The 14,849-nt window shown below is 38.5% G+C and overlaps 1 protein-coding gene across 2 annotated transcripts in view; it reads right to left on the bottom strand.

Annotated features, from left to right (window-relative positions):
* Positions 1–14,849, bottom strand: part of ADCY7 (adenylate cyclase 7) — a 65,580-nt gene that overhangs the window by 35,172 nt on the left and 15,559 nt on the right. For both annotated transcript variants that reach the window (XM_035893143.1, XM_035893144.1), the window contains exon 2: positions 9,180–9,330. The gene's annotated coding sequence lies outside the window, so the exon portion shown is untranslated. The remainder of the gene's footprint in view (positions 1–9,179; positions 9,331–14,849) is intronic.

Raw genomic sequence — 14,849 nt, 5'->3', positions numbered from 1 at the left:
ATAGCTCACTCAATGCCAAGAGATGTAAAACAAAAAAAGCAGGGGGATGGGATGGAGGGAAGCATAAAAAATAGGATTTCAGAAGTCTTATTAAAACTTGATAACAGGACAACAGCTTCTTTGCCACTTGACTGCCGTCACCATGGTGCCCAAGGCCATTGCTCTGGGGAGAAAGAACCCACTAAAAGACCTGTAGAAAAGCCAAATCCTAGCCAGTTACTCTCAAAAGGCAAAATGCTTAACCACACACGTGTTTAGACTGCATTCACACTACAAGCAGAAGTGGTGTTAAGGAAAAAGTTTCAGAAACCATACTAAGTGATTTAGCCTATGTCAACAGACCCAAACACTAGCACACTACCCAATTTTTAACGATCAAGCAGGCAGAAACAGATACACTGATACTGAGACGACAAAAAAAAAAAGTGAACTTTCGCAGCAAAATGAGTAACTACAACTTCTTGCCCAGAGTATATCACAAACTTGGGTTAATCACAAAAAGAGTAAAGACCCTACCGCATCACTTTTAATTGAGTAACACCCAGAATAAACTCACATGTGTATTAAAAACTGAAATAAAACCAAAGACATCTTTCAATGCATCTTTCCCTTGTATAGCTAATGGTACACCTAATACGTCACCTGTACTGGTTATTACCAAGCTTTTCTTCATAATAAAAGGCCTCCAATTTTTCACCTGAAAAAATTCTTCTGGTACTCATCCCATCTGCACATGCACAATAATGCTCTTGCAATGGTGTGTGAATGCATCTTAGAAATCACTGACACTTAAAGGAGATGCCAAGAAGAAACTGAAATGTTCAAATCACACCCTAGTGCATTTTCCAAGTTATACAGGTGGCTGCAGAATTACTTCGCTTGAGTGTAGGCCATTTTTTTCTGAAGGAGAAACTATCAGAAGGCGTGCACATGGGCAAGTATTTTAACCTGAATTTGTCTTTCAGTAACAAAGGCAACTTGCTATAGACAGCGGGAAGGTTACGACTGTGATGCACCAGAGAGGCCGACAACTCACTAAACAGCCTGTAGAATTCCTTAACCATGCGGGTCGGGGTGCAGGAACGCACTCTGCCTGATGCGATCCACTAGACGTAAGAGATGACAGGCTTGCTGTCCCTCTCAAAGTGTATTTTCAGAATAAAAACAAATGAAAAAAATTCTTTAATATACTGGCAGAAATATGTTTTTGATGGTAATTTTTATGATAACAGGTATTTTGAAAGGAAGCTTTATTTTTCCAGTTAGCAGAACCAAATCCATTTTCTAAAAATATTTATTAATAGCTAAGCAGTAATATCTTCACAAATATGAGAGACAAGTTAACTGGTCTTGGGCTACTTAACATTGAAATCCAAGAAAAATGACTTCACAGCTTGCTTTCTGTAACTTATTCTTCTACATCAATGAAAAAACAACACCAGGGACAATCTCTGTTCTACAGAACTATACCGTGTGGCTGTGGTTCAGTTATCTAACATTCAAAAGATTAAAGAGACGTCAAATGTCAGCTTGGAACTCTCTCTAAATATTTTTTAATAAAAGTTTTACAGGACACCAAGTTGAAGAGATATGTCTCTTCAATGGTTTAATCCATTTTAATAAAAATAGAGATTGCTACCTTAGCAATTTGTTTATTCCACTGCTGATCTTTGTAGACTTACAAGTAAATACAAATGACTCCTGGGTCATAGCATTTTCTTCTCAAAATTCTAGCAGGTAAAGAAATCTCCAAACAGTACTTTACTGGTTTACCAAGAATCTATAATTCACTGCATAAATGCTACTTTGAGACAACTAATTCAACTCTGAACCAGTTTCAGTTTGCATCCCATGTCCCACTGCCACTACCACCCCCCTTTCTAAAAAGTACCACAGAGCAACTTGTACTGATGGAACACAAGTTAAATATTTTTTAAATTGCAAATTACTCGCAACACACAAAATTAGCTACTTGAGAATCATGCAATTATGCATTAGTTGAATAAACACATTTTACATGTGACAAACCTAATGACCTGCCAATCATCATCATACAATCAGAAACAGAAATATACATACACACATATTAGTACAGGAATTGTATTTCAGCTCCAAAACCACTACAAACACTTAAACAGCTTTTTACCTTTTTTTTTTTTAACATAACAGAAAGAGGTAACGCCAGTAAACATACAAGACAAACTTTTGTTTAAGAAATTTTAATAGACTTTGCTGAAAGACACCACTTTTTTTGCCCTTCCCTCTTCTCTGAATTTTTTCCAGCAACCTTCTGAAAACATAGAAGACAAACTTGAGAGAGAGAAAAAAGATTCCGTCTCATGGATGGTATCACACACTAGTAAAATCACCAAGTTAACACACTCCTATTTATATATTTAAGGAACACGTGAGCATTGTGCACCACAGCACCACTTTTGCTTTTCTTGGTCATTGTTTCTTGGAGATTTGCCATTCTGACACCACAGGAGAGGTATGACCCCGAAACAGCAACAGGCCACAAAAACCAAACGGCACTCCCAGAAGCACCGTCAGCAAACACCCCAAGCCAAATGGGGACTGGATCTGGGCTGCTGCCATAAAACCATAGAGCTCCGATCATCAGTTTATCAGGAAAAAGCCTCATTTCTTCAGAAGCCTCCAGTGTGTTCTCAAGAATTAGAAAGGAGAAGGAACAATTTGACAACCAGATTAGTATATACAAGAAACAACCACAGCAGTATCAGTTAGAAACTGCACTGAGAACCTACAGGAACATCTACCAAACAAATACATATGATTTAGTCAGATGTAGGTGAGCTCCACAGCCATCTGCATGCCAATTAATATGAAAAGCTTTTGGTGAGATAAAGAAATTTGCGCCATGAATATGTAAGAACAAACACTGGACATGTGAGAGGCATAAAAAAAAAAAATGGGCAATGGGATTCCTTCCAGAACATTAATCAGAACAGCTACAGCCTTCCAAATCTACTTTGTCTCAAGCCACTGGGAACAAGGTTGTGTTCAGATTCAGCAACAGAAACTTGCCTAGGTAAGTACTGGGCGAAACCTGGTGCACACACAGAGCCACCTTCCACTTGCAAGCAAAAAAAGATAACATCTCTATCTTCCACAAATCTGGGTATTTCTGACTGCTCTATGCTTTCCTTCCCAGAGATAGGAATTTTCAAGCATCACTAAACTCTCTGGTCTCCTACTGACAAAGCCATAGATTTTGTTACAAAAAAATCTGAAAGCAAATGTTTCATTAGGCTACTAGGCTTGCACTGAAGTCCTTTTTTCTCCCAGGCTCATTATAACTGTCCACAGTGCTTTGTGTCAATACACAATGCTTTCTTAAGAATTGACCTGGACTCAACAGTTGCAGAACAGACACGACCCTACTACAGAGCCGATAGAGAACGAGTGTTTGAAAGAAAACTAACTGAAACATGGTATCATGGGCTACACTAACAAGTCACATTACAAAAGTCAGAGAAGCCTCTTTCTTGTACAGTTTGCTCAAGATAAGCAAAAGCAAGTCTCTTCACAAGGAAAACTGATCTGGGAACACGCATCTCACAGATGAACCCTTCACTGAGGCAAAGCAGCAAGTTCAGGGCAGATAAGGCAAATCAGCTGATGAGGTAAGAACATGATTCCATGTGCCTCCAAAGCAGCGAGGACTTCTCTCATTTCCCATCTCCAGCCTTGTCATAAACAATATGCAATGTATCACTGGGCAACAGCTTGCCCCCATGCATTTGCATTGCAGGCATATTTTCATAATTTATTTCCATAATATGGCTAATATTACTAAACAGAGCATTCTTCCTCCCATCTTATTTTCTAAATAGGCTATTACTACTTTCCAAGGCACATCAACACTGTATTTTCCATCCTAATAGCCAACTGCCACCCAAATAATTTTATTAGCAGCTCAAATTTCATTCTCTGGTCAGGTGACCACCTGCAAAATAACATAAATATTTGAGAGACGGAGGCGATTTTTGCCTCCCAGCAATTCATTCAGCCCTACCTGTGCATACTCCAACCACCACAGATGAAGCAAGCAGTGAACAACCAGGAAAAATCAAGTTTATTTTTCTATCAGCTTGATTTTTCTATAAGCTTGAAATAGAATCACATCAAATTCTTGCATTTCACTAGCCCCTTGAAGCTTCTGGCTGCAAAGGTTTTACTTGTCTAAAACAACACTCAACGGGCAAATGCCATGAAGCTCCAGGGTCCTCAAGATGCCTCAAAATATATCAAGATTAAAAGTGTGGCTTGAGTCTTTGTCCTGGTAATAACTAAAGGGTCTTGCCCCGTTCCCCAGCTCTTTTGACCAACAGTAGTTAGCAATCACTATCCATCAGCTCTTTGTTTCCTTGCCTCCAGGGAGTCCCTAGTCCCCACTACATGCTTGGAGCCAAAGGTAGGAGCTGCTTTTCTAAGCACATCCGTCCCAATTATCTCTTGGTCACCCACTCTCCACCTAGACCTCAAGCAAGCAGCAGAGACCCATCAGTTTTCCCCTGCAGTATGAAAGGCATTTGTTTCAGGCACGCTTTTTTTTTTTCTTTTTGTCTTTTTAAAGCACTGCAGGTCACAGATCAGCCCAAGGGCACTGATGCATGGAGTAACTTCAGCACCTTCCTCCCCAGCAGTTGCCTGCAAGAAGCAATGGGAGGGCAGACGGAGGAGGGAGAAACGGGAGAACACTGAAGGCGTGGAGAGAACAGAGCAGAAAGCCACTCATCATAGTGACTTCTCTCTTGAACTGTGGCACAAAGAGCATTCTCTCCCCTGGCAATGCAAGGTGGAGCAACAGAAAGAATGATGTGGTACCTGATACAAAAATCAGACTGATAACAACAAAGTTCTTGGGGTGGCCTTCCTTTATTTTCTGTATTTGCAGAGCACAAACTGTTTTCAGGTGCTGGCTCGGTCGCAGGCTGGGGAGTGGATCTGGTAAACCTGCACCCTCCTGCCTGCTCGCTCTCATACAACAGGATGCACGGACGAGCAGTGATCACGTCCTTTCTCCCCTCTCTTGAAAGAATTATTCACAGCAGCTACTGACAAAGTCAATGCCTTTCCGAAGGGGATCAGAGTATGTTGCAGTTCGGTTCTTCATTTCAAAACTACTGATGTATTCACAAAACACATCCACAGTAACCACCACCTGGACAATTTTTAAAGTGTTTTTTCACTTAGCTGTTAATTTGCCAGGGACTCAGGTCTTGCTCACCTGAAGCTGTCTGTTTACTAAAAACCAGTCTTTCCCATGAAATACTAAAACAAGACCCTAATAGCAAGAACCAAGTGAAGTTGAAGTAGAACCCAGCTCATGCACCCACCAGGCTCTCTTCAGAGCCAATTCACCAAATACAGCAACAGAAAGCTATTTTTGGCAGGTAACTTCTCTGTCAGGGTGGTGAAGTGCGACAGCTAACAGAGGCACAGATGAGCTCCGGAGCTGGCCCAGTGTTTGGAAAAGAAAGGAAAACCAAAAGTAGGAAAACAAGGGCAGCAGTGAGTTGTTAAATTGATTCATCATTTCTCACAGGTCCACAGCCTAAGAAAAGAACACCAAGATACCACTTCTGGAGTTGGGGGGGTTGCTGCTTGTTAAATACCACTATTATTACAGGATGTGCTTTGAGGAAGAGATTATAGTCACAAAAAGATATCTCTCTGCTACTGATCCAGGTAGGACAGAGAAATGCTGACAAAAGATGGCTCGGGAAACTTAAGATTTGTATTTTAAGACTAGCTCACACGCTAAATTAGTAAAAAAGAAAGAAGAATCCATATAACAAGATTGGTGCAACTGAATTAAGTAGAAGGGTTTACTGCTGTTCTAAGGTAGTTTATTGTGCAAACACATGATGGTTCAACCAACAAATCTATTAAGCCTTAGAATTAACTGCTGAGTTTGGCTCAGCAGGTATGGGGGGGGGGAGGTGGCGGAAAAAAAGTCCTTTTATAGTACTGGTTTTCATAAGCAGCAAACTCCAGGGTGTAAAAAGATACATCACATCAGAAGGGAATCGAGCTGTCCTTTGCATCTTTCAAAGTCCAAGGTGCGTGATTATTTCATGATTCCCAGATTCCCTGTCACATCTCAGAGATAGATTTTCTGACTTTAGCTGGTTTAAAATTGAACTTAACACTACAAAAGTCAATATTCCACTTACACTAAGTTTTCAGTGACCTATTTAAAATTCGTGTCTTTGAACACAGTAGCCTCAGAAGTCAGGATAGCCTTTCATTGTGTAAATTCAGTTTAATTATATCAAAAGCAGAATGCTTGTGCAATTATTTATAGCAATAAACCCTGCAATATTAAGCTGTATAAACTGCAGGAAAAAAGCCTGAAACACAGAATATTTAACTTGAACACTGGGGAAAAATAAGGTTTTCAATTTAGATGGGAATAGGGATGGAGAGTATGTGTAAACCTCAGTAATTTCTACTAGAATACCCCTGATTTTTACAGAAATTAAAATCCCTGATATTTTCAGAAGATTTTTTTAAGGAGAAAATTGTATTATACTAGTTAATACTCAGCCTATATTGAAATTAGCGATAAGAAAAAAAAATCAAGAAAGATATGTTTAAACTAAGTTTTTTTCAGACTTTATCATTTAGGATACAGAATTATACAGCAAGAAAAAGTTCTCGCTCAATATAATTATTTAATTACATCTAGAATGAAGTCTCCCTCATTTGTATAGCAATATTTTAAATATGCCTCAACTTTTCTACCTCACTAAAGCAATCAAGAAGCACGCTGCTGACATGACTGAGCCAGAGTACAAGTATGTAACTTGACCCTTCTAACTATGGCTAGATATGCCAACAGATGTTCAAAAAGGAAAAAAAAATAAATCACTGTGAACAGGAGTGTAATGGCCATCAGACATTACTCATTTTCTCCCTGTCTCAGTTTAGGGGGAGTGTTACAGTGCAACACAGAAAAGCATCTTTCCCACCTCTAGGGTAAATAGTGTATTTGCACAGAACAGGTGCAATTATAATATGGCAAGGGATAGGGGCCACACTATGGGCGGGAAGAAGATAAAACCTGTCCTGAGCACGATAAGAAATAGTTTGATATTTAGGTTCAGTCCAACTATAATCAGTAAAAGAGAGAGAAAGCGGCTCAAAAATAGAAACCTCTCTCTCATATCTACAATACTTCCACACTATTGAAATGAGTAGAAGTACACATGGGCAGCTGAAATTCAACTAATGCACTGATGTCAACAACTGCAGTTTCTTCAGCTTTTTATTTCCTCCAGTCTCCATTTTTTCAGATGAGCTAACATTGACATATACACTAAAAATGTGTCACTGAATAGTAGGTAACAGACCTTTAAGGCTGCTCAGAGCACAAATCAGCACCATATTTCTACTGTACTCTGTTATCTGTACAGAGTTCTATTACAGAACCAAATACATTTTTTAAAGAGATTTTTCCAAATATCATAACCAAAATACAAGAGTAAACCATAATGTAAGAACAACATCACTTGTGTCTGCTGCAAAAGGCCAAAATGGTTGTTCTTACCCAAATTTCTGCTTACTCAACAGCATCATCTGTATCATTCCTCAAACTAGTATTCCTCCTGAAGCAATCAGACCCACTGGTAATCTCACTTTGTAAATAAACCTCAGCCCAAGGTCAAGAGATGGACAACGGAAAGAACAAGATTGTGCATCAGCACCTGGAGCAGTGTACTACAGGGTGATATTACAATACAAGTATTTTTGTTAAGGTATAAAATGCCCTTAAAGTTTAAAGCAAAGCCTTCATGCTATTTATGAAACAAGGGGGAAGGGAAGAAAACTGATTAAATCCAATCCCCCCTTTACTTAATGACTAGTACTTCACAAGTACTTTATCAAGTACATGTTTTAAAGATCTTATTTCTATATATTATTTATTACAGAGGAATTTCAATGTTCCCCAAACTTCTTCACGTGTCAACCACGCAACATTTGTTACACCACCACATCCGTACTTCACAGCCAAAAAAACTAAAACTAAAACTAACACTTGCAATAAGGAAGTTCCCTCCCTTGGAGGTTAAGTATTAAAAACACCACCAAGGAGACACTTCTAATAGAAGTGCTGTTCCTACAGTCACACCCCACCTCAGGACACAACAGCAGTCACACACACACACCTCTTCTTAAGAAGTTTTCCAAAAGGTAACATTGGGTTTAGGAAAGGTCTTCTGCAGACTCATTCTGAAATAAAACAATGATAATGGGGTGTAAACCTTTGAACTCTTGTATTTTCAGTCCCACTTGATAGCAGCACACTTCAAAAATGTTAGGAGTTGTATACATATTTTTCACTGACTCAGGCAACATGCCACATAAGCCAAGCATTCATGAGTGCCTGGATAAGCTCTCTCAGATCACAGAAAGAGTGAAGCTGTGCAGAAACAGTGAGAGCTTTCCACAGACAACGAACACACCTCACGGGATTTTTTTTTTTTTCCACGCTAAGTTTTGATCGTCTATTAAGATAACAGAATGTCTGAGCACAGATCTAATCACTATCATTATTCTTGTTTCATCTTATCTTTCATCTTACCATTTTCAAAGGTTTGCTTGACAGCCAGCCCTACTGTTCCCAACAGCAACAGCCTACTGGAAACCTGCACCATGTAAAGCACTGACTCGCCACAGGAAACATGGGTATTTCACCTGGCAACAGCCAAAGTGAAACAGACACTTTTAAATTAAATTCTCCTTAAGCAGCTTTATCCTTTGGATTTGCTGATACTAAGTCCAGTGTTAACTAGTTTTAAAACAGAACTAGTTAATACCAAAAACTTGAAATAATACAATAGTCACGGCACAACTTCAGGATATGGCAAAACTCACTCTTCTAAAAAGTTATGCAGTTACTGCATAGAGCAGAGCAACATGAAGTCCACAGAAGAACTTTCCAAAATAGTGAAGTATGCAGCCGCTACCCCAGTGAAGGTTATTGCTGATCAGTATCTAAGCAATCCCCAGGGCTGTGTGCAGCCATTGAGAAAGCACTTTTCACACGGACTGTAATGCTGAGCTGTGCATAACAGATTACTCTGGGGTTTTATGGCCCTAAATCTTACTGAGACTACTGATAAAAAACATGCTTGTTGTTTACTTACCATTACGGGCCACAGGATTCATTGGCAAAAGCCATATTTCTCCACTCCACTATGGTCTGTTCAATCATTTTGAAATTCCTGCAGTAGAGAGTGCAGCCCACTCAGGTATGATCCTTGACACTAAATCTTTTGATGTATCACACTCACCAACCTGCAACAAGACAGGGAAACTTTACTCCAAGGAACACTGTAAGCATTAAGAATGCTTCTATTTCTTCCCCTCGTAGTTCAAGGAAGAAAAAACTACTCAATCTCTGTCTGCACGTATTATGAACCTTTTACCCAATCAATATAGAAGAAAGAATATTTAACTATACTGTGGCAAGCTGCAGCATGAACGTAACTTGACTGAAATACTTAATGATATAGGGAAATGTCTGAGAAGAAAGCTGACGAGTGATGATAGGTATCATCTTTATGCTAACTGATCCCAATGCTTTTCAAGCAAGGCCTGTGTGACAGCGAGAGATACTCCGCTAAAAATAGGAGAAGAATGTTTTACTAACTTTTACAGCATTCTTGACAACGAAAGCCCTAATTTTTTCAGTAAGTTTTACTACACATAAAATGAAATATCAGCAATTAAAAAAAAAAACACCTCAAGAAGAAAAACTTAAATAAAACAATGTATAATTCAAAACAGCATAAAATATTGTTTGAGATTTTGGACCACAGATCAGCAAATATGGCAATAGAGCAGGAAAATCAGCTAAAAAAACCCCAACGTTCACCCCCTGCACCTTGCACCTTTGGATAAAGGCTTATCTACTGCTGGTGTGGAAATGAAAAGATTCTGCCCACTAGGTTTGCTTGTCTTGCAGCATGAGAAGGGAAGAAAGGCACATTCCTAGGATGTCACGAACTGAAATATCTCTAGGTAGGCACGTGATCAGAAGACATGGTCAGGTTATCATCCTTGAACTCAGTGCACCGGCTCTCTTGTAGGGGAATCCATGTCATACATAACAGCTCTTGGCTTTGTCTTCCTCGCTTCCTACTTTACCATCTTCACACGCATTACAGGAACAACTGTTTAGATGTGACAAGATGCCAAACAAGTTCAATACCTCAGCAAAGTGCCAGGCACTGGTAGGAGGCATGGCTGGTCACTATTCATTGCTGGGATCCAGTACACACTCGCCAGGGACAGGAAGCAAGGAGGGGAATAAATGGTTATACAGCAGCGTTGAAAGAACGACCCAGAGAAGAAGCAGCCCAGAGCAGGAAACTGGAATTAAGATGTCAGTGGGAAACCTGATACAAGCTAAATAGCTCTGCTGGGACAGGAACATGTCAACACCTACTTTGTTGTTCACCCCAAAGCTCCGTCACTAGAGACCCACTTTGGAAATGAAAGGCAAGTGAAACTGCCAAATTACCTGGCACAAAGTCAGAGTAGATGCAAAGTATTTTATTACAAAAAGAATTCAAGTAAACCTATAGTAATTTTCTGAGAAATTTTTGCTAGGATATACAAACTATTTTAACCACCACTCAAAATAGGCACTCCATTCTGTCACAGTAGGTTAAATGTCCAGTTCATACCTCAGCCCTGGGGCCCTTGTGATCAAATCCCATTACCTTTTGGCCAGGAGTTAGCTCCACCTAGCCAAGGCCAAGGGGCATCAGTATTTATAAAATTTAGGTGGAAACTCGAGATGATTCTGAAGAAAAAGGTCAAGATTCTGATAAAGCCTTCTGGCAGCCTTAGAGATAGATGAGAGAGAGGAAAAAACAGTAAGACATCTCGCAGAGTTCATCTGAAAAGGCAGATACAAATCTGCTGTGTCTGTGTGTGCGTAAAAGCAGAAAAAAAAATAAGACTCTCTTTAACCTCTGTTACATGCTCAATATGGACTGCCCAAATAAGATGCTTCTTTACTTTCATGGTATTATATATCCAGTATTGAGTACCTGGTAATCAGCAGAGAGATGCCTCATGTTCCTTCGAAACAGACCTGTGCTGTCTGAAGAGCAATACTGGGCAGTGTACTGGTATTCAGTTGGGAAAATGAGGAGGGTGCCCCAATAGTGAGGGTTCATAGAATTCACAGAAATTTCATAATGCCTTTCAGAAAAATATTACTACGACAGTTTTTAAAAATCATCCCTGAAACAACACTCTTCAGAGTTTTTAGAAGAGGAGCTAAAGGACTTAGAATTGTTGTTTTCAGTGTTTATGAAAGAGCTTAATTGTAGTAATTTGTACGTGCAATGTACCTAGTTAGCTTTTAGAGGATTAAATTAAGGACTATGCCAAATTTACAAAGTTTCACTGACTTTAAAAAATTACTTTATTTTTTAAAGATGTGCCTGAAAACAACTTTCGCCAGAGCCCCTGATAAACAGTTACATGCAAGATTCACTTTTGTTGCAGAGGGATCAAGCTGCTGCTCCCCCAGAAGCATTCTCAGGATCAGGTCCTGAGGACAGAATACTTGCTATCATACACAGACATTATATACAAAGATAATAAGTGAGAGAAATACTTTACACCAAAATGTAAGGGGAAAAAGAAAAAAACAACCAACCAACAAAAGATTCTATCTTTGTAACTGAAGCTCCACAGAGGCACAGAGACCAGTCTACTGATAAGCAGCAAGTTTCCGGAAGTGATACACAGACTAAGTACTTCGAGCCATTTTTTAATCTGCAAGACAGACAAACCTCTCTGCATTCAACACTAACCACAGGTGCCTATTTCCCTAGCAACAGCTTGCAGGCCATTTTCATTTTGAGTGAAGAACATTTAACCAGTTACATTATGAGCACTGCACCTTGCTGCTATAACAGCAGTTGCTCTTCACACCTACCAAATTGTTATTTGCGTAGTATTGAGCTGGTGGATCAATGCTGTGCCTGCTGCACAGGTCTGCTTTGTCATGATTTTTTTTAAAAGTATCTAAACTTTATCAAGCTAAAACAGTTAAAAGGTGGGAAAAAAAAAAACCCTACAGTATTAAAAAAAGGTCTTCCTTTTACTGCCTTAGTAACACCTCTGTCTAGTACTATTTTCACGATTTTTCCTTTGGTTTTGGAGTAGTAGAGCATTAAGAAGAGGAGGACATGACAATAGTTCTTGATTAATTTTTGGGAGACTTCATTAGCATCAAGAAACAACAAATTTCACATAACAGAAACTCCAGAAAAGAAGCATGCGTTATTTCTGTATTGCAAAATCCCAGATTTATCATACTTCACCAAATGTAACACTTGTTTAGAGCAAAGAGTTCCAAAATTGTTTGATTCTTCTCAGTTTTATTCTAGACATCTGTTCACTGATCATTCACCAGCACATTAAATAAACTGTGGAAATCCAGACTTCACTGTCTTTATGGAAATTACACATAAGTTAACAAAACATCAGTTTTGTTTGACTTGGTTTTCTTTTTCAAAAAAGCAGCCCCCTGCACATTTTCCTTTTGACCCAGTTATGAGACATACTTTGTATTCTGACCAGTAGCTTCATTTTTTTAAACATCAGTAGAAATTATTAACAGTAACAGCTTTGACTACTATTTTCAAAAGTGTTCACACTATCCTTACTCAGACTTTCTGAATGGTTCAATGGACACCTCCACAAACCCTCTGTAAAGAAACACTGCAATGCACCAAGGGTTTCTGGTTATCTACTTAGTTTATTTATTAACTAACGTATTAAAAGTATAAAGTTGCCACAAGTCTCAAGAGTTTGCCTTGCTAGTAGGCATAACAGCAACACCAATACTGCTGGAGCTCTAATTTGAATGCTCATCCTGAATATCTACAATTGTAGAAATATCTTAATTCAGTTCAAATTAATCACATTTACACTGCGAATGAAATATTTTACAGGAAATCTCTTGTACCATTTTTGACCAACTTCACTACTGAGTATTCTGAACTGCAATACTGACATTCATTTGAAGTCTTTTTGGACAAAATATAGTGGCATCACATGTACCCGGTACAGGTTTGGAAGTATTTTATATCACATCTGTAAAAAACACATATCATTACAAGTTTTAACTGAAGTATTTTAAAAGAAAAATGTAATTTGTATCATTAAAATACCATGCTATACTCCAATTGTATCTTAACAGGCTGATCCTTCAGACACCGTTTTATACACTGCTGAAGTTATTTCCCTCAGCTACATGTAGTCCATTTTTAAGAACTCTCAATATTTTTCAGAAATGTTTAAAATATATTTCATATTACCTTTTAAAAAAATCAACAATCATTTATAAATAAAACTATTACAAATACCAAGATGCTTCTTTCTACTTTACTGCCTGGCTAACACAGATCTAAAAATCACTTCCATGTTAACCTAAATGACAGTATAAGGAAATAAAAACTGAACTAATGCTTAGCTTAAAGTTTACTTTATTCAAAAACCTCCAAGACAGTTTATTGTAGAAATGATACAAAAGCTCCGGAATAAAAAAGAAAGAAGAAAGCAAACAATATTAAATAAAACTGGCACTACTTCTCTCCCATACCACCTTAAAGACTGCATTAAAAAAACAGAAGAGGAGTCGAGATTGTATCAATTTCTCCCATAAAAATGTTTTTAGAATTCCTAACCTACAACATGAAGGAGCACGCTGACTGTACGTGTTACAACTCACTGAACAGCCTTCAGTTCCCTTCGTCATTTTACATCTTGCTGCATTTGAACTTGGCTACCACTGTCTTACAAATTCACATGAAATTGGATCTTCCTCTGGATACACCTAGGAAACTGAATTTCCACACAAAGACTTGTTTCTGGTCTCTTAGGAGTAATATTTAATTAATGCAGGAATTACTTCCCGAATGGGGGAAGTTTAAGTAAGAGCACATACATGCAGGGCCAGTCTTAGAAGTACTGCCAAAAAGGTCTCCAAGAGTTTCTGGTACAATCTTTCTTGCTCTGACAGGTCTAAAGGTTATGTAGCGCTGCTGAAGTGGTTTTCAGTTTCAGTAATTAGGGGTTTTCTACCTGGTACAAGAAGTTAATTAAGAACTTCGGAAACAGTAGATCATATTTAAACTATTTCACATCTAAAATTGCAACTTATTTTAGTAAGCAAATGCGACAACAGAAACAAGCAACAGCAAGGCTGTTTCAAAGAACACATGGTTTCCGCTCTTGCAGCTGCAGCTCTCCAGCTTCAGTGGAAGCTATTTGGCAAAAATCAGCATGGGTCTATCTGAAGCTCACCCTCTTAGCACATTCATACTACCATCTGCTTTACATGTGAACCCTGGCACGGTTGGTAGTGACAGGGATTTACACCAAAAGCAGCCCAAGTGAAAAGCACTATAGAGTTGAAACCCTATAGGGTCAATGAAAGGAGACAGAAAATGTTGCAAACTAATAATGCAACAGTGGACTTCAACTATTCACCTGTAAGCAGATCAAACAGCATAATGAGATAAAAAATTAAAAGTGACAGAAATTCAGAAATTACAATCTAGGAAGTAACCATTCAAAACTGAGAAAGAACAATATCCTCTAATGAAAATGTAATTAAACTACACAACTCAATTCCATAAAATCCCTAAGTTTATCTTTTAATGTTGGGGGGACAAATAGTAAGTTTTTATGAATACTATACACCAACAAAATTCAAAATAATAATGGACTTAAGCCATAGCCCTAAGATCTGACCTGCAGGTAGTTTCCTAAACCATAATTCATGA

Source organism: Egretta garzetta, unplaced genomic scaffold (genome assembly GCF_000687185.1).
Source record: "Egretta garzetta isolate BGI_Z169 unplaced genomic scaffold, ASM68718v1 scaffold314, whole genome shotgun sequence".
NCBI classification, from domain to species: Eukaryota; Metazoa; Chordata; class Aves; order Pelecaniformes; family Ardeidae; genus Egretta; species Egretta garzetta.
This window is presented reverse-complemented; position numbering and strand designations above follow the sequence as displayed.